Here is a 27,371-nt window from a genome sequence, read left to right as displayed (position 1 = left end):
AGCATTTCCTCTTCCACATCCACTAATTAATCAGCTATGCAGTCCTGCATCTTGCCTGCTTAAGGCCAAGAAGCCCTTCCTGATCCAGACTTTGGTGTAAATGATTGTTTTAGTTACATTAGTTACAGAAAAAGGAAAAAAGGAATGAGTCTTATCCTTACGTAGGTACTCCACCACTGGGAATACTACCATGAACTCTGAAGACAGGCCATCAGAAATAAAGGCCAGGTCCACTCTGTCCTGACCCTGGTTCCCGGCTGTTTAAGAGAACACACTTTCACTAGTTCATAATAAGGTGCAAGAGAAACGCTGGTTCCATCTGCAACACCGCAGACACAACCCAGGCAGACAACAGGAAAAAGGGATAAGCAGCAGGAGGATTTGTGGGGCTTTCCTCACCCCAAAGAAAGCAAGCTTTTCCAAGCTGGATGAGTTCTCAGACTGAGGTCCCCTGCCTGTATTACCAACTTCTCGCTGTCAAAATTCAGGAAATTTCAAACTTTCCGGTACTTTCAAAATATTCAGTACCTGACAAGCACCCAGCATTTAGCTTGCTAGCACTGAACTATTTCCTATAGGCTTGACACCCAGTGGAGGAATAGCCAGGTGGGAGGCTCCAGCTTGCAATGCCTGGTTGCAGCAGGGCCTCTTTGGGTGTGCTGCATCATCAAATAACCATGGATGCACAGTCTTACAGCAAGCAACAAGTCACTTCAGCTCTGTAAGTTTCCTTTAACCAACTAAATCACTCTCACATGCCAAATTTAACAGCAATAACAACAGGAGATAAGGCAGTATCCTTAGTGCAAAATTACACCGATTTCTTATATGGAACAACACCTACCAAACTTGTGTCCTGTGAATCAAGAGGCTGAAAGCTTCACCTTGCAGTCTCTTCCCATGCCACAGGTGATACTCTCCCCACTCCAGCCTCCTGCAGTTCAGCTGGCTGACTGGGATGGTCCGTTTGCTAATAAAGTGCTTCCCAGTATTTACATACCTGACGGAGGGCCTGCCCCTCCTCATTTTGTCACTAATTTTGTCTGGGTTTAAATGAGTGCTACCAGCACCTGCTCTTGTTTTAGTTTATATTGTTCTAAGTCACCCCCTGACCTATCACAGTTCTTTGCTGTATCAGTTGGTAATTCTGTATCAGCTCCCCCAATTATAGTGTGTAGGCAAGAATTCCAAACAATTCTAAACGGTAACTGCTGTTTTAACAACTATCCTGTGGCAGCACAGTTCAAGGCCACAGGAATCTCTAGTGTCTCCAGCCTTCCCTGCTTTAAGGTGGCTTTCTTGGGGGCAAGCAGCTCTGCTCTCATTACAGGGAAATGCTTTATTCCTGATCTGTTGAGCTGAAATAAAAATGAATTGTGTCTAAGCCTTCTTTCTAGTGTCCCTGTAGAAATAAGGTGATTTATTTTCTATGAAAAAATATGTGAGCTGCAAACATCAAAGCAATAATAATCTAGAGTTAACTCCTCATCGATTCTCCTTTCACCTAAATCAGCTCATCCAATTTGTTGTTGCGTGACTGCAGTTACTATTACATCTATTTAATGTGTGCCAGGTAAAAGAAAGCGGTACAACCACTGCCAAGGGCTTCAGGAAATGAAGGTTTTGCTTCCTTGTCCCAGCTGCTCCTGGATTCTTTGCAACTTTCACAGTCAAGAGCCCATTTTGTACAAAGCCAGTGGCGCTTCAGCTCCCAGTGAAGTGTTTCACAGCACCAGCAGCAAGGACTGTCTTCCCATGGCACTTCTGCACTGCCACTCTGACATCAACAGCAATAACAACAGGAGATAAGGCTTATTCCCTTTTCTCTCAACAACAGAGCAGCTTGTGCTGTCCCCTCTTGCCCCAGCATTGAGGATGTTCAAATGCAGAATAAAGCCTCAAAGTCCTTACAACATTGTCATTAGAGCCATTCTGCTTTCAGGAAAAAAAAAAAACCACCAGGTACTCAAGGGTAAAAAAGAACTTCCACGTGGTGTGGAGCATGGTTGAAGGGACAGACACAACTTTTTCACACAGCTGTGAAAGGACAAAAATGCCCTGTTAAGCCTCCTTCCTTGGTGGTCCTTAAAACTAGGCATCACATTTATATTGTTATCAGTACATATGGTAATTTCTGCTCAAGGTTCTATGTGCTGCCATTTTTCTGATAAAGTAGCCAACAACAACACAGTGGAAATCTCTTTCCCCTTTAACTCAGGACAGAGTGAACAACATCCTTTGATCAAAATGGGACTGAAAGTCATCTTAACACTGCACATTGCCTCTTCCCAAACCTCCAGTTACTGGGCCTGGCACCAGCAGCCTTGAAGAAGGGTCTGTCCCCGACAGCCCGCTCAGTCCGGTCCATGTTTTCACCCGGCACAAAAGGCGACAGCCTGACAAGTGCATTAAAACTTTAAGGTATCCAAAGGAAGCCAGACAGAAACTTCGTGTACAGACCCCCCCAGGGGACTGTTCTTTGATTTAGCTTCCTAAAAATAGCTCTTTAGAGGGGATTGAGGCTTTCAAGGGTTGCTTGTTGCTTTTTAAACCAGTTTTGAAAAGACTCCCTCATCCATAGGCTTTTGTTGCTTTCAGCAACTTACAGGTCAAAAAGCAGAAGATGTACTGACAAAAGAAACCTGACCTACATCTTGCCTCACTCTGCTGGGTTACATCGTTCCTATGCATGCTTATGTAAGAAAGAGAAATGGTGCACACCAAAGAGGGCTCAGGAATCGCAGCCTCTGCTCCTGCCTCTTCACTAGCTTTTCACCCAGCATTGGTGAATTCCTTTAAAATTTTTCTACCGTATTTTCCTCTTTCTGCAAAAAGCAATTAAGAATATTGACTGACCTCACAGGGGAGACACAGTATTTCAGTTAATTAAAGGTTGTAAAGAGTCTTAAGAACACCCAGTGAAAGGCTTTATAGGAATGCGAAGTGCGTCATAAACTCAGAAAATGTACCGGCAGAGACACAAAGGTCATATCTGAAATGAGGTGTGTCAAATAAGCATCCCATTTAAAGAAAAAAAGTTGTAATTTAAATAACTACAACATGGTCTCCCACCACACCTTAAATGAAATTTTACAGGACACTCATGAGAAAGGCAGTAATTTCACATGCTACTCAGTGAGCTGGAAGGAATCTAAATAGATAAATAAGGTGATTTGCAATCAGTGATACCTGTCAGAAACCACTAACTATAAAAGTTAGGGTATTATCTGCTTTAAAAAGGCAGAATGAGGGCCCACACAAGCATAAGCAGAAATGTCTTTCACTACTACTTAATGCTATCTTTAAGTAAAAGCCTCCTTTCAGATTTGGTGTTAAAAGCAGAAATCGGCTCCTTGCAGTACAGAAGCTGAAAGCTACCAGTGCCTGGGTTCTTACAGGGTTGAAGGATAGGATCTCCTGAGTTGCAGGGGAGCAAACAACAGGCAGACAGGGGCAGGAGGTGCATGCAAGGACAGGGGACAGGCTTCTACCACATCCATCTGCTGGGTTAGCTGTAGATTTTGCTCCCAGGGGATTTCACACTGAAGCAAGATCCCATGCCCCGACTTAAAACTTGCCAGCTGCCAGCCGGACCAGCCAGCATCACAAGTCAAGTCACGGATCAGGGCAAATACTTCAGAGGCACTGATGGAATAATTACACAGCAGTGATCGCACCATTTCACAAGTACCCACTGCTGCCTCGGGATCCTTTTGCTAAGCAGAAGGATTCAAATGCAGTCGGGACCACAACTTAAGCACCTTTAGAGAGGGAGGCCTGTCAGGTGAGGATGACCCTCCCAGGAGACCCTGGGCACTGTGCAGCTGTACTCCTGCTGGAAAGCTGGCCCAGAGAAAGTTTTTGACAGTTCACTTAGGTGCCCTTAAGGTTACCAGAAGCTTATGCAATTCATCATCTTCTCTGCGTCAAATCCCCACACCGTTTTTTTCTTTTCCCTTAAGAGTCCTCTCTATACCACGTGTGAACCTCAGGGTGTTAGGTCAGGCTTTGGAAGGTTGGGAAGGAGTACAGGAGGTACTGATGCACTTGCACAGCTGACCTTCCTGTTTTGCCTGATGAACATCACACTGTTCAGGGTTTTCAAAGCCATTTATAAAGCAGAGAGATCCCACCAGTTGCCTCACGGCCTTTTAGGACCAGACAATAACTGCTTAAGGTAAGAAATTCTTTGGTGAAGGATCTCAGCATCTTCTTTCTATTGCTCCACTGCTTCCATTAGCTTCTTCTGCTCTTAGGCAGTGTCCTACCCCTCACCTCTCCCAGCCACAAAGGCACAGGCTCTACCATATATCAGCGTACGCCAAGGGAAAGGCAAAACGAGATCTGTATTTCCCAGTCTATCCTCCCATCTTTTGGAGGCAGAAAAATGACAAAAGACGAGCCCATGCTCATTTGTTCCCCTCAGGATGTCAGTACTTAAATGCACTGGCTGTGGCCCAAGATTCATTCCTGCCAGTAATGGTCACTGGGTGATCACAGTGTGATCTGGGTAAGGTGTGCACCCTGATTTCTGAAGGAAGAGCACATGAGGTACAGCTTCCATAGGCTGAAGAAGGGCAGATGATACTGTGATTCAGCACTGAGATTCCTCACCATTACCATGCTGTTTCAGAAAAAAAACCAAAACAAAGAAAAACCACAACTTCTGAGTTGGCTTAAATCAGGCCAGTTGACCTTCTATTGCTCCAGGCCTCCTTCTAATGACTGCAAAACTTCCAACCACAGCATTTCTGATTCACTCGTATGTGTCCAAAAAATCCTACTTACAGGCTTTTGCCAGTGGCAACCAAGATGAAAAAGCTATTTGTGGAACTGAGAAAGACAAGATGATATAGAAGAAGGAAATAAAACAACCAGGGCATAATCTAATTCCACAAGAATGAATTCTACTTTCAAACCTACTCAAATTAAGTTTAAATGAAAAAAATATTTCCTGAGAAGACATTTCTCATTTCAAGCAGCCACAGCTCTCCTGATTCTGAGTGCCTGAATAAATATATGGCACATACCACATTTAATAAGGATAGATTTTTCCACTTTATTTTTGACCATTTATTGCAAGCTCCAATTGCACAGCCATCTCTTCTGTATTTTAAGTCACTCTGGGCTTGTATTTTACACCTTCAACCTATCATTTTATTAGTTTTCATGTTAGTAGCACACAGCAATAGAGACGTCCAAAGCCACTAACCCTCCTTTTCTTTTATACTGAAACAAAGATCTCAATGGGAGGACATGAACAAATGGTGCCAAAATACACTATCTCTTTCCTCTGGTAACACAACACCATCAATTGGCTCCCTAACTGGCTGAAGTTTAAAATCCACAGACAAGAATGGTGAATTTTTACTGTTAGAGGAAACATTTGGGGGCTTTGTTCACTTAATATTGGAAACCTAGTGCTTCCTCATTACAAATCCAACTCATTTGAAATGGAGATATCCCAGGGGGAGAATAAAGGAAACCAAATGAAGCCTGAAGCAGACTGCAAACAAGGAAGCTGAAACAACTGCTGGATGCTGTTAGCTCTTCCACACATTTTCAGGAAGCACTCCTAGCACACAGACAGATGAGTATTGCCTGTATTTTCCTGCATGAGAATGGTTCAAAGCTGCATTAGGGGACATTCAGACTGGACATGAGGAAGCATTTCTTTACTGAGAAGGTGGTTACACTAAACACTAGAAGAGCCTTCCCAGATATGCGGTTGACGCTTCAAGACTGATGCATTTGGACAATGCCCTTAATAACATACTTTAACTTTTGGTCAAGTGAAGTGGTCAGGCAGTTGGACTGGATGACCATTTGTAGGTCCTTCCAAATGAAAAATTCTGTTCTATTTCTACTCTGTTCTAGCCCATCCCATCTCTAAACATATGACACTTATTTTTCACATTCTTTGCTGCTTCTAGCTGCCCCATTTTTATTTATGACTAAGTGTAAAATGTAGGCTCAGGTATTCTCTGACACTTTTCCCATGCAGAGAAACTGGATTTCTTTAGTTTTGTGTACAAAGCTCCCTCTTTACCCTGCTGCCAGATGGGTTGAAAAGTGCACAGGTCCAGGATTTATCTGCATACCTGGAAAAGGGGATGGTTTCAGAGGCATCACAGAGCAGCTCTTGTGACAACCTGAATGACCCCAACATGTTCCTGGTCATTTTGACAGTCTGACACTTTCATCATTAAATATAAAAAACTGCATTATTCACAAAATCTGTTGCCAAGAGAAGGTTATAATTGCTCCCCTCCCAGCAGAAATGAACGCTGAGAACTTACAACTTTTTACATGCATGGTGTTAGCACACTTCATAACTATGGCTTGGAAGAAGAGCTGCAGTCTATGGATAATGTCCAGGTTAAGTAATCTGCTACATCTGACATTCACAGACAGAAAAGTCAGTAACTTCATTTAATTATTAAAATGAGTTTGGTTTTGTATCGGACTTAAGAATGAGCTGAATTCATTAGAAAATGATGTTAAATTAATAAGCCACTTCTACTTGAATTAGCTAACAAAGAGCAGGGGGGAAAAAACATCAAAAAGCCCCAGAAAGTTGTTTTTAAACAAATGAGGTAACTGTGATTTATTGCTCTGCATTTAGAGGACATGAGAATGAATTTGACAACTGTTCATGTTTAGTCATAGCTCAGAAACCTGTATTTCTCTGAATGGACATTTAAATGACAATGTCAGTCTGGACTTTACAGTTTCCATTTCAGCTGCATTGCTTGGACTCATAGCCCGCAAGAGATTATCAGGTGCAGAGCTTATGTGCAATCCATCACTTCCCAGCTGGGACAATAAAGACAGAAAGATACTCCACCTCCTTCAAATGAGATTTCTGCCCTGTCTCAGAACCTGCACAGGCACTAAAGTACAAGTGTGACCCCATTTAGGAAAGAGAAGGCCAGAGGCCGCAGCAGGTCATCCTGCAGAGCAGAGGAAGGGAGCTCTACAACATCCATGAGCAGCTCAAGAATCAGGGTGCTACAATACACCCTTCAGGGCCACCTTCTCTGACTGATCTCAGGGCATGATGCATGACCAGCAGCACAGCATCTCACCCACTGACCTAATTAAAAGGCTTAATGGTGTGGGGGAAGAGAGAAGAGGGGTTTTATATCCAAATATTGTGTAAACACATACTCACTTCTTAAGAGTTCTCAGAAGCATTGCAACTCCCTTCCCCTTACCTCTCATATTTGCATAACCAAAAACCAACTCTCCTGCTGCTACTTTGAGCTGTCCTCAAGCAGGGTAGTGGACAGCATCGGTAGGCAGTTGAGAAAAACTGCAGTACCTCTGAGGTGATGGCATTTGTCTTTTGCTTTGAGGGCCACGTGTCTTTCCAACACAGAGGTACCAGAGTACCGAAATTAGATGATGAAGGTACTCACACAGAGTGTCCCCTGTGCCAGGCTGATTCCAGCACATGCCAGACAGGAACTGCACTGTTTACCTAGAAGGTATCAGGACTGTACTGTGAACAAGTATCCTCGGTGCAAACACAAACACTACAATATGACAGTGAGTATTTCTAGAAATGGTTTGTGTGGTACCTGCCCACAAAACACTCAGGATACCAGGAGGAGTAGTCAGGAAGACACAACACTGATGAAAACATACCCAGTCAACCTTCCCAGCAGTTGGTAAAACTCGTGCACTTGATCACCATAAGCAAACACGGAGCTTTCATCTATGCTGACACGTACAGCACGTCCCAGAGAAGTGACCTAACACTAAAACATTTGTCACTGAAGTTTTAGTAAAATCTCATGCACCTCTACTTTCTGCCAGAAGAAAACCCAATTAATTCATCTTAATTACTCTGAAACTATAACAAGTTCTAGACCATACAGACTCAGTTTACTGAATTCAGGCCATGGAGTAACTGACTTTTCATTCTACTTGCCTTGGTTTTAGTAACTAGTGCTGATGACTATTTCTGGAGGATAAAAACCTGGGCTGGCCAGAACCAATGAAAACAAAACAGGGTATTTAAATCTTAATCTTGGACTTATTTCTTTTAGACAAGAACCAAAACATTAACTATTTCATCTCACATGAGCATGATTGATTATTAGCTAATTATTTGATCTCAGTTCATGCAAACATAAGCCAACACATGCTATAGCTACTCTGCTTGCACCATCTGCACTGTTAATGTACAAATGCACAGATCTAGCAGGAGTACACTGACAACCCCATCACAGAAATGCCACTTCACCTGTCTTTTCAAATGTACCTTAAGCACAGCTAGGGCAGAGAACGTGACCACAGCAGCACAGATCACTTTAGTAATGCACATTTCTACTACACAGAGAAGGCTGCGACAGCAGCTCAGCATGCTGAAAACCTAGCAGGATCTCTAAAACACAGAGTTCATGGGAATTCAGCGGTTCCCCTTCCTTGTTTTTTCTACCAAGTAACTCAAGGGAGGCAGCACATCGTGCTATTTTAAGATAATGGTATCATTAAGGGTGAAACACATGTAGTTATTTTAAAACACAGCAATGCAGCTCAACTGTATCAAGGCTCACTCCGAAGCCTGGGTCTTACTCTGAAGCAAGGAATTCGCGCTTGCACAGCCGAGTTGAAACAAAAGGGTGCAAATGCGAGACAGCAAAGCACTGCCCCGCTCCCCACGGCACTTTACACACGCACAGCTTTCCCTGCCGAGCCCAGCTGCGGCTCCAGCACCGCGCGAAAGCGGGGCGCTCCCGCGTCCCAGCAGGCCGGGATCCTCCTTCTTACGGCACGCTGGCAGAGGCTGTGACACAGCACCAGCTCTTGAAAGCGGCCAGGAGGCGGGCGGGATGCAGCCGGCGGCTCATCCCGCCGGCGGTGACACGGCAAAGCTGCCGTCCCTCCGGGACAGGGGCGCCGCGGAGCCTCCCCGCGCTCACCTGGCACCGGCGCTCGCCGGCGGCCGAGCCCGAGCAGCCCCGGGAGCCGCGGCCGGGCGCGCCTGCCCGCCCGCTGGCGCCCGTCCCGCCCGCGACTCCACCGCCCAGGAATGGCGACCACCGCGCCCAGGAGCGGTCCCTGAGCCCCCCGGGACCGGCTGCCCGCGCCGGGGACCGACCGCCCGCGCCGGGGACCGACCTGCGGGGAGCGCCGCGGCCGAGGCGGGGTCCGGCGGGCCGGGCGTCAGCGGCGCCGGGGGCCGCACGCACTCGGACACGCTCCGCTCCAGCCTCTCCGGCCGCTCGGAGCGACCCCCGGCCGGCCGCGTCCTCTGCCTACTGCAGCTCCTACTTGTTCCCGGCTACTCACCCAGGCACTGCCACGGCCGGGCTTCCACCAGAGCACGACGCCTTCCGCTCGGGAAACTTATCTCTCTCCCGCTACTACCATTTGCTAACTTGCCAAAAGATCCTGCAAAATCCCAGAAAAGGCTAGGAAACGAGAAGAGACGACTTAAAAGCTGACGGTCAGGACAGGAATTTATGGAATGAAATCTTTAAGGGCAGGAGCAGATAGAGCCAGCCAGCTAACGCTTTCATGCCCTGACTCTGGCCAGCAGCTTCATTTCGTGGGCAGACCAAGGCTTAGGAGATGATTTAAAATACCTGCTCCTGGCGTGCTCCCCTGTGCATCAGCCGGAGTCCCCAGCGTAGCCAGCACGCTGCCGTGCCTCGTCCTTCTGCCTTTTCCAGCAGACCCCTCACGATCACGGTGTCACGGTTCCCCAGGCCTTACAATCAAGCAGTTTGTTGTAAGGGAACTAAAAATAGCACTGAATTTTTCACTGGAGCACTTGCCTGAGTGAAGATAGTGCCAGTCAGCCCATGCATTAGTGAGCCGTACAGACCTTTAATACAGCCCAGATCCCTGGAAATAAGGCCATCGACATTTTTCAAAAGATTTTTTTTTTCCTCTCTTTTCTTTTTTTTTGAAAATAAATCTTTCTGACCACTAAAAGACGAACTGAGTGGGGTTGTTTTAAGAATATCCTTGGGAAAGAGTGAGTCACTTAAGCTGCTTTTATGATAAAAGATCCCTGGAGGAACTCTATCTCCTTAGTCTCTGAGCTGTTCAGAGATCCATATGTCCCCCTGCAAATCAAAGTTTAGAAAAACTATCGGGTTTTTCAGCTTTGTGTTGCTTGTTTTTAATAGTATGAGCACCTGCTTCCACTGTGGAGTTAGGACTAGCATGGGAAACGGAGCAGGATTTTATCCTGGCTAACACCTCAAGAGGATTGCTAACAGAAGCGTATGTCTTGCAGGGCAGTGAAAAAGGTCTGCAAAAAAGTGTACAAAATGGCCTGTAAGGGAAGTTCATGGCACAGGATGACAAGTCCAGAAAAAAATTGTCCGGAGGAATTATTTTTTGCAAAGCTTTTCATTGCTGTGTCCTGAAAACATGAAATCACTAAAGACCAAAGTTGCAGGAGATGTCATTCAAGACAAAGATGCTAGAGCTGCTGCCAATATCTGCACTGGGATGGCAGATGCAGATTTGAATGTAAAACTTCCAGTCAGTGGATGCCAGACTCACACACATTCACACTGTGGCACACAAAGAAATGGGAAGGTACAGGTGATAGCTGGCAGCAGCCACTTGTGGCATTCCAAAAGGCTGGTAAAGCCACAGTGATTCTCCTGCTAGTTGCTCCCAGCTGTGAAGTGCGCCTGACAACAAAGCCAGGATGTCTGAACCACAGAAAGTTAAGTCTCATTAAGATACATGTATTTCAAAGGAAGATTTTAGGGTAGAAGTAAACACTAAAAAATTGGAGACTTACTGAGAATATCAGAGGAGAGATGCTGGGTTTTGTTTCACTGACTTTCATAGGAAGAAGTTGAAAAGACTGTTAATGCAAAATTGTCTCCCACACTTGTTTCCCCTTGTAAGTCTTCGAGCATTCCTTCAAGATTTTATTTGTTCTGCAGTCGAATTCCAATATTTTTGCCCTTGTGAAAGGGCTGGCAAATTCCTTCTGCTCCTTTCTATTGCTGACCAAACATGCTGGAAGGCATCATGTAACATCCACGTAGCAGCAGAGGTAGCCACAAGCATAACAGCGTCTTCATTCCTGCTCCACTCCCCAGCTATTATTTATAGAGAGAAAGAGCATTAACAGAGCACAACGTTCTCACTAATTTAGTCTCACTTCACCATCTGTTACTTCCCATGAGTTGATCCTAATGAGAAACTACTTCAAAACACATTTGAGGACCAGCTGCACCCAGTGAAGTCACCACAGGAGAGAAATAGGGCCCTCCTAACACATCATATTCCAATGCTACAAAGCATCTCCTTCCCTACCAAAAATCCATGGGAACACTGCTGGTAATATGAACACAGCCCTAGGTCACAGCCTCTTGCAGTCATGTTGAGCAGGTATCACACTCAGTATTGTTTTTCTGAATAATTCACAATTCTACCCAGTTAGAAGGGCAATGAGAGAGCTACAGACATCATCCATCCCCCAGGTCTGAGCAGCCTGCTTTCTGCAGCTGCTTCTCCTCCAGTGAGTTCATGGAATGATCACAGAAATTGGAATCTCCCCAAGAGTGACCATTACTGCCTCACCTTTTCCATGCAATTCCTTGTAAAAAGGGAGTCTCCATCTTCGTAGCTACCCTTTAAATACTGGAACATGGTGATACAAGGCCTCCCCTAAGCCTCCTTTTCTCAGTGCTGAACAAACCCAGCTCTCTCAGCCTTTCCTCATACGGCAGCCTTCCCAGTCCTTTGATCATCTTTGTGGCCCTTCTCTGGACTCCCTCCAGCTTGTCTACATATTTTTGTATTGCAGGGACCAAAACTGCACACAGTATTCCAGGTGTGGCCTGCAACGAGCAATGGCCTGGACAAGCAGTAAGTAGAACAGGATTATGATTCTTTATCTCTGCTGGTGGTGCCCTTGTTGGTGTGTCCCACCATCCTGTTGGATCTCTACCACAGCAGCACTGTTTGCTCATATTGAGCTTGTTGTCCGCCAGGATACCTAGGGCCCTTTCCACAGAGCTGCTTCCAGCCAGGCAGATCGCATACAGCCCGTGCTTCACCCCCAGATTATTTTTTCTGAGGTGCCCAAGGTGCAGGACCGTACACTTGTCCTTGTTGAGCTTCATAAGGTTCAAGCAGTCCACTCTTCCAGCCTATCCAGGTCTTCCTGCAGGGTGGGTCTACCTTCTGAAGTGTCCCCTTCCCCACTCAGTTTGGAATCATTGGCAAACCTCATCAGGGTGTCCTTGGTCCCATTACCCAGATCACCTGTGAGGATATTAAACAGTGTTGGGCCCAATATCGATCCCTGGGGGACCCTGCTTGTGACAGGTCACCAGCCTGAAGAGGAGCTGTTTGCCGGCACCCCCTGGGTGCTCCCTGCCAGCCAGTTCCTCACCACTGCACAGACCATGTGTCTGTCCATAATGTGTCCTTTTCCCGAGGAGGAGGCTTGTGGGAAACCATATGGAAATCCCTGGAGAATCCAGGTAAACACTGTGCACCGCCTGCCCCACTTGAACCAAGCACTTCCTTTGCCACAGAAGGTGATCAGCTCTGTCAAGCACGATTTGCCCTCGGTGAATCCGTGATGGCTTTTCCCAATCATCTGTTTCATTTATCTTGTGATAGCTCCCAGGTGGATTCCTTTGGTAACTTTCCCAGGAGCTGAAGTATTACCAATAGGCCGGAATCTCCTGGATCCTCCTTTGAGCCCTTCTTGTAGATGCGGGTGACTTTAGCCTTCTTGTAGCCTTCTCTGATGTCCCCTGATCTCCATGACTTCTCAAAGATTATGGAGAGCAGACTCACAGTGAAACCATCCAGCTCTCTCAACACCCTCAAATGGGTATTGTCAAGACCCATTGATCTGTGGGGTCAAGCTCCTGAAGCAGTTCACAGACCAGCTCTTCCTCCCCTGACAGAGGTGGGTTTGTGTTTACACCAACCTGGATTGTTGTTCCCAAAGCCTGGGACCCGGCAGTGCTGGTGAGATGGAGGTGAAGAAAGTGTTGAGAACCTTTCAGTGCTGTTGGTGAGTAATTCACCTCTCCTGTTTAACAGCGAGCCAGTGATGTAAGTATTCAACAGTCAGCCACTCTCCAAAGAGTCAGATGTTGGCTGACACCATGCATGGAAAGACGAGTGGAAATACTGGACCACAGCTGCCAAAATTTAGAGTTCACCACTGAACTCACAACAAGATTGCTACTGCCAAGGCCCTGCAGACAGCTGAACCACATCACAGCAAGTATGCACCATTTTTCATTTGAATTGCTGATGTTAGACCTCTCTGTCCTCTTGAGAAAATTCCTTCTGAACATCCACCCAAATCAGAGTATGCTGGTCCCATATAGTGGTGGGAGAGACTACAAGATGAATTTGGTTGGAAGCCAGCCTGTAAGACTACTGCGTATTTTGGTCAAAAGCACGAGGAAGAACAACAGCCACAGCCTGGGCCCAAGGATACCCTGGAAAACTGATGGTTTTTTAACTGCTTGAGACAAAATTCCGAAGCTTTGTGCTATAGGATTCCTTATTACAAATCAGGTTTAGCCTTAATCCTCTCTGTTACTGTACCTAAGAGAATCAGCTGGGCTTGGGAGTGCACTGAAGAAAGCCAAGGAAACCCAAGCTGTGCCACAAGCCTGCTGAGTGCCTGGGTCCACTTGCTCTGCCCAAGGCTCAAAGGAGCAGACTCAATGCAAGTGATCACTGCTTAGGTAAGCCACTGCTCCCAGTAAAAACTGTGCTAGAAATAGCCTCCTACCTTTCCTGCAATTCATAAAAAAGGCAAGAAATCTCCTTCTGCTGCCTTTGTTGCCTTACACTTCTGTTCTCCATGGCACCAGGGAATATTTAGAGCAGTATTTTGTAAACAGCACGTGTTCCAGTGGCTGGCGCAGCACTGGCCACAGCACTGTGGGGCTGCGTTCCTCAAATTTTTGGACACTGGTGGACACCAGGGCTGCCTGGGCAGGGAGCAGCTGTGTGTGTAGGTGGGCAGGGAACAATGGGAGGGACAGCAAGATGGGAAACACAGCAACTTTGCTGCCTGCAAAAATCATGGTCCTGACTGCAGCTCCCTGCATCCATACTGTTCAACAAGTTTTCCTTTTGTGCCAGCTGGCTGAGGTAAAGGGAACTGTTTTGCCAGACATTTTGCTTTCTTCTCTAGTACCATCACCAGCAATAACTTAAATGTCTTAACCGATGAAACCAACTGCTTAGTGATTTCTGCTCTACCTCTAAGGTTTGGGATCCACCACTTAAAATACTTGCTTCATATCCCACTGAAAAGATTCTTCCTTATTGCTGGAGAGACTGTAACTTTGCAGACTGGGATAATTTTTAATACTTCATGTGACATCAGAACAAAATCCTTTTCTTCACAGTGTGTGCTTAAATGCGATTTCAGCCTCCACTTTTAGTACTTTATGACAGGAACGTTTTCAGAGATGCCAGCTGGGCTACACCCATGTAAAATGGGAATAACACCCAGAAATGGGAATTAAGGATCATATGCTAACATAAATTTAGCTGTAGAGCATACTCCTTGTGTTTTATGACATATGTTTAACAATATGACCACAAATGTACTAAAGAAGGAGGTACGGAGGAAGACAGCTATGCAGTGTAGATACTCGCAGAACAGTACAAGGGGAATCTTTAAAGTACCCATAAATCCCCAACTGCTTGGGGAATTCAGTGTGACAAGAACACTTCGGGTTCTTTGTTAAAAGATCCTAGAAAATGTGAGGATGGCTAGATTTGGATCTGCCCTCCACTTTATCAGCAAGTCTCTTACTGTCAAAAAAATAATCTCTGCTGAAAGCAAAGCTGTCAGCTTGTCCCTCAGCATTACTAAAGGCAGCATTACAGTGATAGGCATTACTAGACATTCCTAGGAGAAGCTGAACTGTTCTTTCAGTTACTCTGCTGGATAAAATTGCTGTACACATTTCATGGACAGGTGAAAAGTCAGTCACACGCACAACCATAACAGCAAAGAGGACGTTACAATCACAGAAATTATTTCCTCTGTGATACAGATGCACCATCTGGTTTTGCATATTCCAGCACAAGAATAAATCTTCCAGAGTGCTTTCCTTCCAACTTCACTGCAGTCCAAATCCAGTTCAGCTGATATGTAAGAAATGAGTCTTTCTCCATATGTTTGTGCGTGTGGGCTTTGAATTGGTTATATTTGTGCAGCCCTTAGGGATGCCCAGATAACTCTGAATATCATGCTGAGATCTTCTCATGGAAGCTTCTGTCAGCTGTACCATGCAAAGGGCTCTCAGCTGCACACTATTTAACTTGCCCAATTACATTTTTGGCTGCTGTTCGGTCTTGCAGCTTAGAGAAACCCTCTCCAAGAGCTAGGTCACAGGAGGAAATTGCCAAAATATGCAATTTTTCAAAGAACTTACTCCTAAGGGGAATGGGAGATATGAGAAACATTACAGCAGGTCTGGAAGAAAACATTAGGAAAAAAAATATTGTGAAATTGTAATCCATAAAGACAACATCTTTTCTATCTTCCCCTTATATCTGGTTGTTACATTCGAAATGAACAGGTTCATAAACACAGATGCATCCACAAATTGCCCTTCAGATATTAACTCCCTTTCAGTTTTGATGCTGGGAAAGTATGGTGTTTGTGTGATGCATCTGTCTACTTGACATAAGCAAACACCAGCTGTTATTTCCTTGGTTTACGAAAAGAAGGAATAAATAAAAATTTATTAATTAAACACGGAATTCAGAAAGCTCAGATGTGGATTCAAAACTTATTACACAATCATGTCAACTTTGAGTCAAGGAGAGCACATGGGACCTGTGTCTCCCTCTTGATCACAGTGAAATGCTGGTGACAGCAATGCCTTGGTTTCAAATCCAGAGAGGAAGTCAGAATATAAGCAGAGGTTCTGAAGATGAACATGGTTTTGAGATTCGACCATGGAAAACAACTCTCTAGGTGAGCCAGAAGAGCACATTATTTGCTCTTATATGGCAAACAAAACATCTCAAACTCTTTGCCTTTGAGAAACAGACAGCATGTCCTCTGGATTTGTTTCCCAGCAATTTTTCCACCAGCTCAGTGACACATGCACCAGGGTGGTACAGTTCATCTGCAATACCACAGTTATGAATCCAGCTCTTCAAAATTGTTCCCTCCTGGGTCATCAGTTCAAACACAACCCTAGTCTGAGATGATTGAAACTTGCCATAGCCTGACACCTGTAAATCAGCTCCAATGAAATGAGACTCTGGCTTCACTCCCATTGCTGCTGGAGAAGCATCATGATAAAAATTACTGTAATCAGTAGCACCTCTGATATCCAGCTCAATAAAAGAGGTTTCGTCTTTAGAGATCATCTGTGGGACCTTCAAAGATCCTACAAAAAACTGACGGCTGATTTATGAAATAGTAATAATACACAAATCACACATATGGACTCCAGCAGTTTTCCTAAATTACAGCATCAATGCCATGAGAGACCTGTCTCATCCTGTGTAACCTGGGCTCTTCAGGAGATCACAGTTCCTTTCCCACTAGGGCACAGCATATTACAAGCTTATGTTCTTTCCAAAGATTCTGGGAGAGGATAGCAAGGACAGGGCAAGAATTAGCTGTGCACCACCATTTCACAAACACACAGAGAGGCACGTCAGCTACAATTTGTCAGCTAGGATCAGTATATTATTCCAAAAACACAGACTCAACAGCAAGCTGAAAGGTAAGGATAAGTTTCTGTGCTTTGCATTGCTCTAACTTTGAGAAAGGGCCAAGGGAAAGCACAGGAAGAAGGCAGAAATCTTGCTTCTGTCCACAGAGGCTTTTGTGCAGTTCATAAGCTGAGACAAAAGAAGAGTAGAGAACACTCATTTTCCAAATCCCACTTAGGTAAGTCCTAAAATAATAAATGTCTATTAGGTATAACTGTTGTCTTCTGGGACCAAGGCAAGAGAATAGTTTTTCCTATGGCTAATGCTAATACAATTTATATGAGAAAGCAGTTACATGAACAGACTATTCCTCTAGGCTGCAGTAACCAAGTATCTTTATCCCTTTTCACAAATAGCAAAATTAATGTATCATAGAATCACAGAATGGATTGGAAGGGACCTTAAAGATCACCTCGGTCTAATTCCCCTGCCATGGGCAGAGACACCTTTCACTAGACCGGGTGGCTCAGAGTGGCGTCCCTCCTCTGGACTTGTTCCTCTGCTGGGGACTAAAGAGCTGAGTATGTAATGGGGCAACAGTGAAATATCTAAAACAGACCTGAGAGAGGCAGCTCCAGGAACAGAAATGTAATGTATTTATTCCCTATTTGTTGCCACTACTCACTCCATCACTAACAAGGCTAAAAATAAATTACATATTTGCTTTGCCAAGGGTAAAGGTGTCTTCAGTAGACACCCCCCATTCTGAAGTGATAGCAGGCTAGAGCCAGGAGCTTAATGTCCAATTTGGCTTGCTCAGCTGCAGCATGGAGTGGGCACCCCTGAGGAATCCTGGAATCTACCACTCCAAAGAGCCTCCTATCTGATCAGCCCATTTTTGCTGGCTGTTGGAGCTGAGCTGTCACACTCAAGCACAACTTTTGGCACCTACTAAAAAACCCTTAATTTCTTAGTCAGTCCAAGCTAGGGAAGAAACAAGCCATTAGTATCTTCCAAAGGGCAGTATCAAGATGTGCTGAGAGCAGAGCCCTGTCAGAAAATATCTAGGCTCACTGCCAGAATTTCATGACGGATCTGTTTTAGACCCAAACAGAGGCTTGGGGATAGATTCACTGCTCCAATGATATTTATGAGCCTTTTACTTTGACAGGGCTCATTAGAGCCTTCCCCCTGCCATGCTCCCCTGACCTGTGCAGCAGGTTCACTGCAACCATGCCTGTGATGCCTGTGGACAGGAACACAAGATGCAGTTTTGCCCCCTCCTCTGGGAAACAAGAACATGACTTTTTAGACTGTAATCACCACCCTTAAACCAATCCAATAGGGTTCCATGGTCTTACACTGTTTAGATGCCCTTTTCCTATACTTCCTTCAATCCCACAGTTTTCAAAGGAGAGAAAACACAATTAGTCTTCCCTTTCCAAATACATCACCCTTAGGGAGCACTAAGAAATTCAACACCCTGAAGCATGCTACATCCTAAATGCATCTGTGTCGATTACAAGCATGTTGGGAACTTCGAGGAACTAAGTCAAATCAACCCCAGCTTGTAAACCAGGACCATTCTCCCCAAGTGAGACACATGCATACAGACAATCCACAAGTACAAGCACCCACAGAGCCTTAGCTAGGGAATTCTATATGCATCTATACACTACATACTACCACACCAGGAACCACACCTGTTCAGTAACATTTGGAAGCAGCCAGTACTATTTACTGAAGGATATATAATCAAAATGTTTCCAACCAGTGCAGTTGTACAGCGGCAACCTTCAGACACAGTGTCACGCACAGGATATGTGATTTCCTGGAAAACTCCTTTAAATAACTTCAAGTGGAGTAAGAGGACTTCAAAAGCATATGGGAATTTCTCATTAATACCACAAATGCAGCATGCTCCAAACTGCAGATGTGCATTCACTATCAGACACATAAATATCCCGTATTTTGTGTATTCTTCTCCCTGTTCCTTGGCTTTAGACCTACATCTGGTAGCACGACTCCTTCATTTGATGCTCATATTGATTTCTCTTTAAAGCCTATCCAGACAAAATGTGTCCACAGGCATGGTATTACAGCCAGACTAACAGCACTTACAAAGCCCCAGTGTCCTTCCCCATACTAAATGAGCTACAATCTGACATCACCAGGATTTACAAGCTCACCTGTCGTAGCTTGTTGGGGTCCCTCCCCCGCCGTGTAGCCCTGGGAGAGGGGCCCTGAGGGCACAGACACGGGGTTTCCCTGCCCCTGCTCAGCCTCGTTCCCATTGGTTGGTTTGTGTTCCCTGCGCGGGCAGAAGGACCCTTGGTCCCGTGACTGGGACAGTTCCTGGGCAGAGCTCCGGCCATGCGGCTGGAGAAATAAACATCTCTCTGAAACAGCTATCAAGAATCTGTCTGTCCGTATATATTTCCTTTCCACGGGACTCCTGGTTTGGTATATGTATGTTGCAGTACCCCCACTGCAACAGTAGCTGACATCCTTCCTTCAAATAGTGATTACACAAGAAGGTAGATGAAGAACAAGTCATGGGCATTTGTCAGGAAGCTTATTGCCTCTTGGATAAAAGGTAGCCTAACTGGTCAAAGACAACCTTGCTTCTTGTTTTCCAAAGAAACCAGATACATAAAAACTAAAGTACAAGTTACTCATTTTACCTGTCATTATCAGGGAAGACAAGAGTCTGAAGCTGGTTTTCTGCACTCTGCCTAGACTACTAGATTTTATCCATAGCCTCCCATGCAGTTGTTCAGACATTTTCAGACATTTAAACCTCTTCAAGTCCTAACAAATCCTTTCCTTTAGGTTCCTGAAACACTGGAGACACCACCCTGCAGCTGAAAAGACAGAAAGCAGGCAGCATTTAGCAACAGTACTTCAGCACTGGCTCGTACGTTGCAGCAGAAAGATTATCTCACTAAGAGATGAAAGTACTGGCAGACAGGTAAGCATTTACTTGAACTCAAAGAGGTTCATCTGTTCACCAGATATTCAGTTTTGTATAAAGGAAAGCCCAACTGAAGTAACACACCAGCCACACTCCACCTGCTACTTCAGCAGAAACCGACTGCTGCATGAAAAACTTGGATGAGCACATTTCAAAAGCTTAAAGAAAATTGATTCTGGATTAAAATGATCAACTGATTTCCCTCTTGGCCTTCCTGGGAATTGAACCTGTCTACACAATTAAGCTGTATAAAGATTTTCCCTGAAGCTATAAAAGCCTTTTATTTATAACCGCCTCTCATCATATTAAACACCCTGCTCCAATCTATTACAAGTTGAAGGGATGACAAATACTACAGTGTAAGCTGAATACACTCAGCACATTAGGCATCTAAAGCACTGCAAAATTTTACTTATCAATTTCCACCTTAATTAAGAGCAATCTTCTCTTGAACTGACTACTTTGTACAAACCCAGCGACACACTGCCAGCAGGGAATGAATATATGAACAGTGTGGGGGGTTTAAGGCACATCTTAAAAGATTTTTTAATCTGTAGCCTGTCCTATCTATTGACTGAAGTTTAGTTATGATAAATAAATAATTTTTATGCTCCTTGTATTACCTGAAATCTACAGTAGCAGCTGTAGCCAGGACTAGGTAGCGACGTGTTAGTAAAACCAGACCTAACTGCAAAACCAAAATTGTAAAAGAAAAATTATGCAGCTCAGAAGGGAGATGCTGCAATATACATCTTGTTACACATACTTAGAGCCTGACACCTTGCCTTAGGAACCCCAGAGCTCTAGGGTCAGTGTATCTTCCCAAAAATAACCGGGGCAGCACCGAAATATAACCTTAATCTAAGAAGCTGTGGAGAGAATTGCAAATATAACCCACCCAGATGGCACGATGCTATCAAAGTTTAACACGTCAATCTGCTCATTTAATTAAAGCCCTTTCATCTCCATGGTTAGTGGCAGGTCTGTACTGCAGAAATGGCACCAGAACAGATGTTAGCAAATTTGTCAAAGCTGCAGGATGATTGCTCTGGCTTTAGTGTCTTTTGAAGGACTACTCTATTTACATTCCTACAGATCTCTCATGTCAAATCGGGTAAATATTACCTCTCCTTTGGCTGCTCTACAGGAAGGCATAAGCCAAGTTTCTTGGTGAAAATCATTTGCTTTGAGAAAACACCATATGATTATAGGCAGCCTTTTTTAAGATTTCAGGGGAAAAACCTTTAATGATGGAAAGCATGCCTTAATTTTAAATAGGCCTTTCTCCATATTTTCTTTTGTCTTACATGTTCAGGATTCCCTTGAAAAACTGCAGTCGTGAGTTAAGACAGGAAAAAGGTACTTGGAAAATGACTTGGCCACTCAAGGGCAGTCCTGCACCATAATCCACATTTTGGTGGCATCAAGAATGTCCAGGGCAAAGTTAAACCTGCAGGTGCACAGAAGAGTCTCACTGTGCATCCTGGCATCCAACCAGAGGCACAACCCTTGTGTGATCAACCTGTACTGTGCAGAGCACATCTGGACAAGGGAGGGCAGAGGAGCCAGCAAGCCTTTGCCCCAGGCACTGAACCACATTAATGAAACACTTTGAAATGCTTTCATTACAAAAAGCAATCCGGTTACCAGTGAAGGCAAAGTAATTGCCTGCAATGTCAAAGGGATGACACAGCTGTTTAAAGCAAACGTGACCTTACACTCTGTTTATGGAGCAGGTCATCTGAATTATGTAAGAAAATAGCCCATTTTGATGGGGTAATAGTTTCTTTTCCAGTTAGTGAAGTTACACTTCCAAAGGCTAAAATATGCAATGTATCACAGGGAACAGTTTGATGGCAAAATACTGCTCAAAGAGCCAGAGGCACACAGGAATGCTGCAGGGTCAGCCACACAATGGAGAAGGGCAAAGGGCTTTCAAAAGAAAGAGCCAGCACTGCCAAAGGAGGCACCATGCACAAGTACAATCCCCTTACCAGAGACCTGCCTTCTGAACAAAAACCACTCCAGGCTGAGGAAGCAAGTTTTCTCATTTTTGTGCTTCAATGCAAAAGCCCTCTGAATCAGAGATGCTCCAAGATAATGAGAACAACTATAGTTTATGAAAGCAATATTAATAGACATATTCCCTGCCTTCCATGAGAATTGCTCAGAGAGCTTTTCAAGCTCAGTTACCATCACTTCGGTTTATCAATATGCAAATTAGAGCAATTAGTCAGTAAGTGGCTCACTTGATCAAGTGCATATTAAAAGATAATGAGAGATTGAAAAACAACCTGGGTCCATGCTAAGGTGATTCACAAGCTGTAAATATAAAGTTATGCTTTATAGCACTAGGGAGGGTGCAAAAAGAAGAGGATCAAAACCTCAAAAGGAACTTCAGCATCCTTCAGCATAACTGATCCTGCAAAACTCATTTATAAAATTACTGTACAACTTCTCTTTTTCCTTTTACATCCTCCCTGGACCATGCTTAGCTGGAAACCAGCAAATGCCAAATCATTCGACATTATTTAAGCCTGACTTCCACAGAACAACCAAATAAGCAGCTTTCTTTTGAAGGTTCTCCCAGACTAGGGTTTCAAGACACAGCTTGTCATCAGAGCTGCCTTGGCTTGGCCCTAGCCTCCCGTCCCTTCAGCAGGTGGAGTTTGCAATCCCCACAACATAAGGAAAGAGGGTATGACCTATTAGTTCATACAAGGAAGCACACCATAGATGTGTTTAGGAGCTAAAAGGAATTTCTTTTCAACCCAGGAAGTGTTTCATCTTGAGGGAGCCTGGAGATGAGCAGTGCACAGGCAGCTGGATTAAAATTTAAAAGAGCAGGACTGAAAGGCTAGTCCAGCCCTGCTCTGCCACCATAAGGGAGCAATTCAGTGCTGGGGATCCACATGTTACTCTGCTATCATGGATCCTCATATGCACAGTGCCCCATATGCACAGTATTTTTTTTTTCTGCTCAAAGGTAATGCCCTAAAGGCCAACATAAAGGGAATGAACATGGAGTAAGTTCCCTGGTGAATTAGGGACTGGCTGTTTGTGCATAATTTCACCAGCACTTACTCCTTCTTTATTAAGCACTTATTCTTGGCTACTTTATGACAAAATCCCACTGTGCTCAACTCTTAGAGAAGATCAAGTACCTCACTGTGGAAGAACAGGAGGTAATGCTAGAATGTCCACATTCCTCTAAGACAGTGGGTAAATTATTCCTTCATTTTCAAGTTTACTGCATGCATCTGTGTACTTCTGCCTCAGAAACCAAGACCCTGCGCAAGCACTTATTTTCTACTTGCTTCTTAGCCTAAATGGGTATAAATGTTTCATGAACCATAAATGTTTCAAGAAAAAGATAAATGGTGAGCAATTACAAATGTAATCTTCCTCCATTTTAATGTGGCATCTATTTGCACTAAGGGCAGATGGATCATCTGAAACTATTCATTTGTATGGTGGCATGATGAGTACCATGGGTACTGGGTAATAAGAACCCAGCTTTGCTCCCTGTACAGTCTGTTGTTTCAAAAATATTCTAAAGCTATTATTTGTTTGCTAATTTAATAATAAAGATAATTCCAAGTACATCTGTACCCGGTTGTCCCAGCTTTGATGTAGGGATGACCATCTCAATCAAAGTCTGTTAACAGAGAAATTACCCTTGCAGGAAAATGGCTGAGCAGCAATTTCTTTGGATAATGTATAATAACTGGGGATAATCAAGGAGAATGTGAGTGTCGGGAAGCACATGTTCCAGCATATACAGCTCTCCTCAAATGTAGCTCTAAGTAAAATGAACTGGAATTATTATTGTGTTGTTTTGATCTTTTATGGAATATGCAAATGCCTTGTGGAAGGGCTCTAACATAGCCCTATTGCTGTAAAAGCCACTGGTATCTTCCCTCAAAACACCCCTGGGCCAGGCCTGCAGTTACCAAGAATCCAAACTATCACCTGCTTTATGCTGGACAAGAGAAGGAAATGTAATTCAATCAAAGTCTTGATATTTATTTGTTTGTTTGGGTTTTTTTACTACTTCAGTATGTGTTAACTAATTTATATTACTAAGGGGCTTTTTTTCTTTAATGGAAACTCATTCAAACACTTTCTTTAACTCCAGAAAAAATATTTCCAATAAGGGTTTTAGAAAGCTCAAGTTAACCTCATTTACTTTAAGGAAGAAAAAAAAAAAAAAGAAGAAAAGTCAATACAGGACAGAGTAACCTCCCAGGGACATCTTGTTTTACCTCTCAGAATGAACAGGCACATCCCCACACCACTGAAAGAAGTCAGGCCACTTTTCCTACATTTTTCCTTTCTCTGGCACATATGCTTCGGAGGAGCAAGACATCTGCTGAACTTTGGGGTCTAGAGACTGCTCAGCTGTACAGTGATCTGATTATGCAGTCAACTCCTTTGAGAGCCACCAGGCTACTGAATTTTCAGCATATGTATGTGTGTGTGTCTATGTGTGTGCTGCAATGGGAACGTGCAGAGACAATCTCAGTTGCCATCTACTACGTTATTAAAAGAGCCCCCATCAAAGCTACTATTTCTATTCAAAATAAGGTCTGGTATGATTAAATAAACCCACTGCAATATAACTTAGCTGTTCACAATTTCTACTGTCACTTAAAACTTGCTTTTCTTCAAATTTAGCCACCGAAGCTTAGCTGAGGCAGCCTGCTCCCTTACAGCATGCTGTCAGCACATTTGGGTTGTACCCGCTGGTCACAAGAAACCCTTAACTGTGGGACTTTTGAAAGGCCTACAGAGATATCTTCACTCATGCAAAGTTTTCAAGGTGGTGTTCTACTGCAATCGAAGTAACAAAACAGCAACTGTGTTTGAGATGACACTGCCCTTCCAATCTAAGCAATAAAAGCCTTCAGAAAAAAAAAAGAATATTGCTCCCAGATGGGAAAGCAAAGTTCCAAAAAAAAAAAAAAAAAAAAAGGTTTAAAAAAATGAAAAGAGAAAACTTGTAGTGGGAGGGAGTACATGGAAAATAGTTAAGGAAGTGACGTCAAATCACTCAGGATTTGATGTAAGATTCATTACTTTCACAGATGCAATTTTTGATAGCTTGAATTCCAAGATTCAGCAATTTCAGTGGAAAGAATTCGTAACAAGCCATGGGAACTGCTGGATTTGCAGCAATTAAACACAGGCATGGGAAAAGACGTTATGCTATGCAGTATCAGGGAGTTAAAGGTATAGTGCTAATCAAAGTATTGCTAATACTACGCTTAAAATGAAAATCTTTTGTGAAGCCTCCAGCAAATGGAAGATACATGAGAAAAAAAAACTCACCTCCTTCCCTCTTTGGAGAGGTGTATGTCCCTAAAAAAATACTTGTGTCAACTGCCCATCATAATCCATAACTCAATTTGCTTATTATTTCTTTTTAATTCAAAGGAGCATGAGTTTCTGATTTTCCCATGACATTTCTGCTAAGGGAAGGTTACATCTCTTGAGATCTGAGCGTTTGCATTAATGGTTTAAAGCAAAGCTAGAGGCAGCTACTCATCACTCAAAACTACTGCCATTGCAGCTTAACTGCAACTTACTGTATTTCCTACAGGAATACAAAATATTCTTTTTCTTCTGAGGCAGACTGAATTCTATCTTTTTTTTTAATTATTCAATTAAGTGATGAGATACAGCAGTTGGACTTCACCTGCTGACTGAAAGTACAGCAAAACATAAGGTGCATTCTAACATCCTAAAATGCCTGGGCTAACTTCCAAAATACTGCACAAGGACAACAGTAGCAGCAGGGAGTAGAGGATGGCACAGCTTCTTGAATCAGCTAGAAAAAAAGTATTATCACGCTAAGCTCTCAGAAAAGTGTATCCTGGTGGGCCAACATAGAGAAAAGCAGTTATCAGCCAAAGTCTCCCAGGAAAGGAAGGAACAATAGGAGAGAGCCCTAGTTTTCACATGCATATGTAATAACCCCTTGTGATCTACAAATGTCTGATTAGCTGAAATGACAACAAGCTGTGAGCCCTCCAGCTGGTATTTGTGACTGAAGCTTAACGAACCAGTGCTGAACCAAAAAATAAGAGTCAGGGAAACAACAAAAACATAATATAAAAATATAGAAAGAAAAATCAAATTAAGTGGAGTTGCAATTTCCAAATGACTAGGTCATGATGAGTAGGAAATTAGATTAATATGTGGTTGTGCAAAGGTTAAGGAGTGGGACTTCTCTTCCCACACTTGAAGGGGAAGAAAAGAAAATGAAAAGATTTTTCCAGGTCAGGGTTTGTTTACAGTTAGTAGGATTAAAGGTTGAAGGCTTATGGGAAAAATGTGCCTCCAAGTGGATAGCTTCCCTTTTTTGGGGCCAGTTTAGTATGGCCTGCCATAGCTGCATCTACGACAACTGCAGAGCTGAAGCAGTTCTAGGAACTGACAGGCCAGAGGGGAGAGCCACTGTCCCTGCTCTGCTCAGCATCTTCAGTAACTTGGGAAAACTACAACATTTATTGCATGCACATACAAGAAGAGGTACTCAGGTTTTTGGTGACTAACTTTTCAATTTCATGCTCTGTAATGCCATCACAAATAGAGATTCATGCACTTTACAACTACACTGGTGCAACCAGCTAATTTCTCAGCAGAGATTTCCAGATAACATATTCCCCTACCCCAATTTCCCAGTACATGGACTAAGTTTGTAGCCAGGTGTGTCAAGGGTGGGCAGCCAGCTGCTCTGAGGGAGAAAAAAAAGCACTGACTTGGAAACCAGGATCATCTTTTCCTGAGAGGGAACTTAGCATAGCAACTCCATAACTGTAAGTATTACCAACTCAACCTTCTGGACATATGCAAGGCATTACCCCTCTTCAAAACTCCCTTTTACACTCATGTCTTAATGAAAATGAGGTTTTATAGATGCTTATACAAAGGCAGCATTATAAAGCACAAATTCTTTCCCTCTCACAAAAATGTATTTTTGGTTTTGTTGGTTTTACCTGCAGAAGAACAGGAGGCTAGCCCTACACAGAGATTGTTCAGTAGCATCTGCACCCTGAAACAATTCAACCATCCCAAGCAGACAACACTTGGGAACTTCTGTGGCCTCAAATGAAATTTCCAAGTACCATGGCCAAAATAAAAAGTGCTACAGGTCACAGGGGAAATACTCTTAAACATATTAAGCACTGAATACTCTGTCCCCAGGGATTCCTTGTCTTAAAAGCCCACACTGTCCTGCTGGGAAGTCACGTTGCATTCACAAGGTCAGAGCCTAGGCCCTGCTGGTAATACTAAGCTGTAACATTTGATCCGGTCAATATGACAAAAATATCCCCTCTTCCCAATGCAGTAAAGAGGAGGAAAACCAGTCAAAACTGCACACACTCCTTTCCCCTGACCTCTATGGCAGATATGCATGCACACAGCTATGGCATTTCCCGGAGGGAGTGAAAGGAGAGTGCTGGCTGTGGCATTCCCAGACAGCTCAGAGACATTCACAGCATTATTACCCAGAAACCGGTTTCCTTTTCGGGCCCAGGGCTGACTCATGCATTTCAGCTTAGGCTGTATGAACTACACAAGCGGGTGGCATCTGCCTACAAGGAACCTTCTGCAAGACTGTGAGCACATTAAAGTTTGTCAGGAAGATGCTGCAGGTCTTTGGGCATCCGTGGGTCTCAAAAGAACATTTGATGACCAGGTATCAGCCAATCCTGGTCATGAACATGCAGCTGAA

General features: G+C 43.9%; 1 protein-coding gene across 7 annotated transcripts in view; it reads right to left on the bottom strand.

Moving 5' to 3' along the window:
• Nucleotides 1-27,371, bottom strand: part of ARHGAP24 (Rho GTPase activating protein 24) — a 184,907-nt gene that overhangs the window by 61,682 nt on the left and 95,854 nt on the right. The window contains exon 1 of one of the 7 annotated variants that reach the window (XM_032109593.1): nt 9,597-9,733. The exons of 5 other annotated variants lie outside the window; for them this stretch is intronic. The gene's annotated coding sequence lies outside the window, so the exon portion shown is untranslated. Of the gene's footprint in view, nt 1-9,300; nt 9,445-9,596; nt 9,734-27,371 lie in introns of those variants that run through there. One more of the 7 variants, XM_032109594.1, reaches the window with a different exon arrangement.

This window comes from Corvus moneduloides, chromosome 5 (assembly GCF_009650955.1).
Source record: "Corvus moneduloides isolate bCorMon1 chromosome 5, bCorMon1.pri, whole genome shotgun sequence".
Lineage (NCBI taxonomy): Eukaryota > Metazoa > Chordata > Aves > Passeriformes > Corvidae > Corvus > Corvus moneduloides.
The sequence above is the reverse complement of the archived record's forward strand: the minus strand, read 5'-3'. Positions and strand labels throughout refer to the sequence as shown.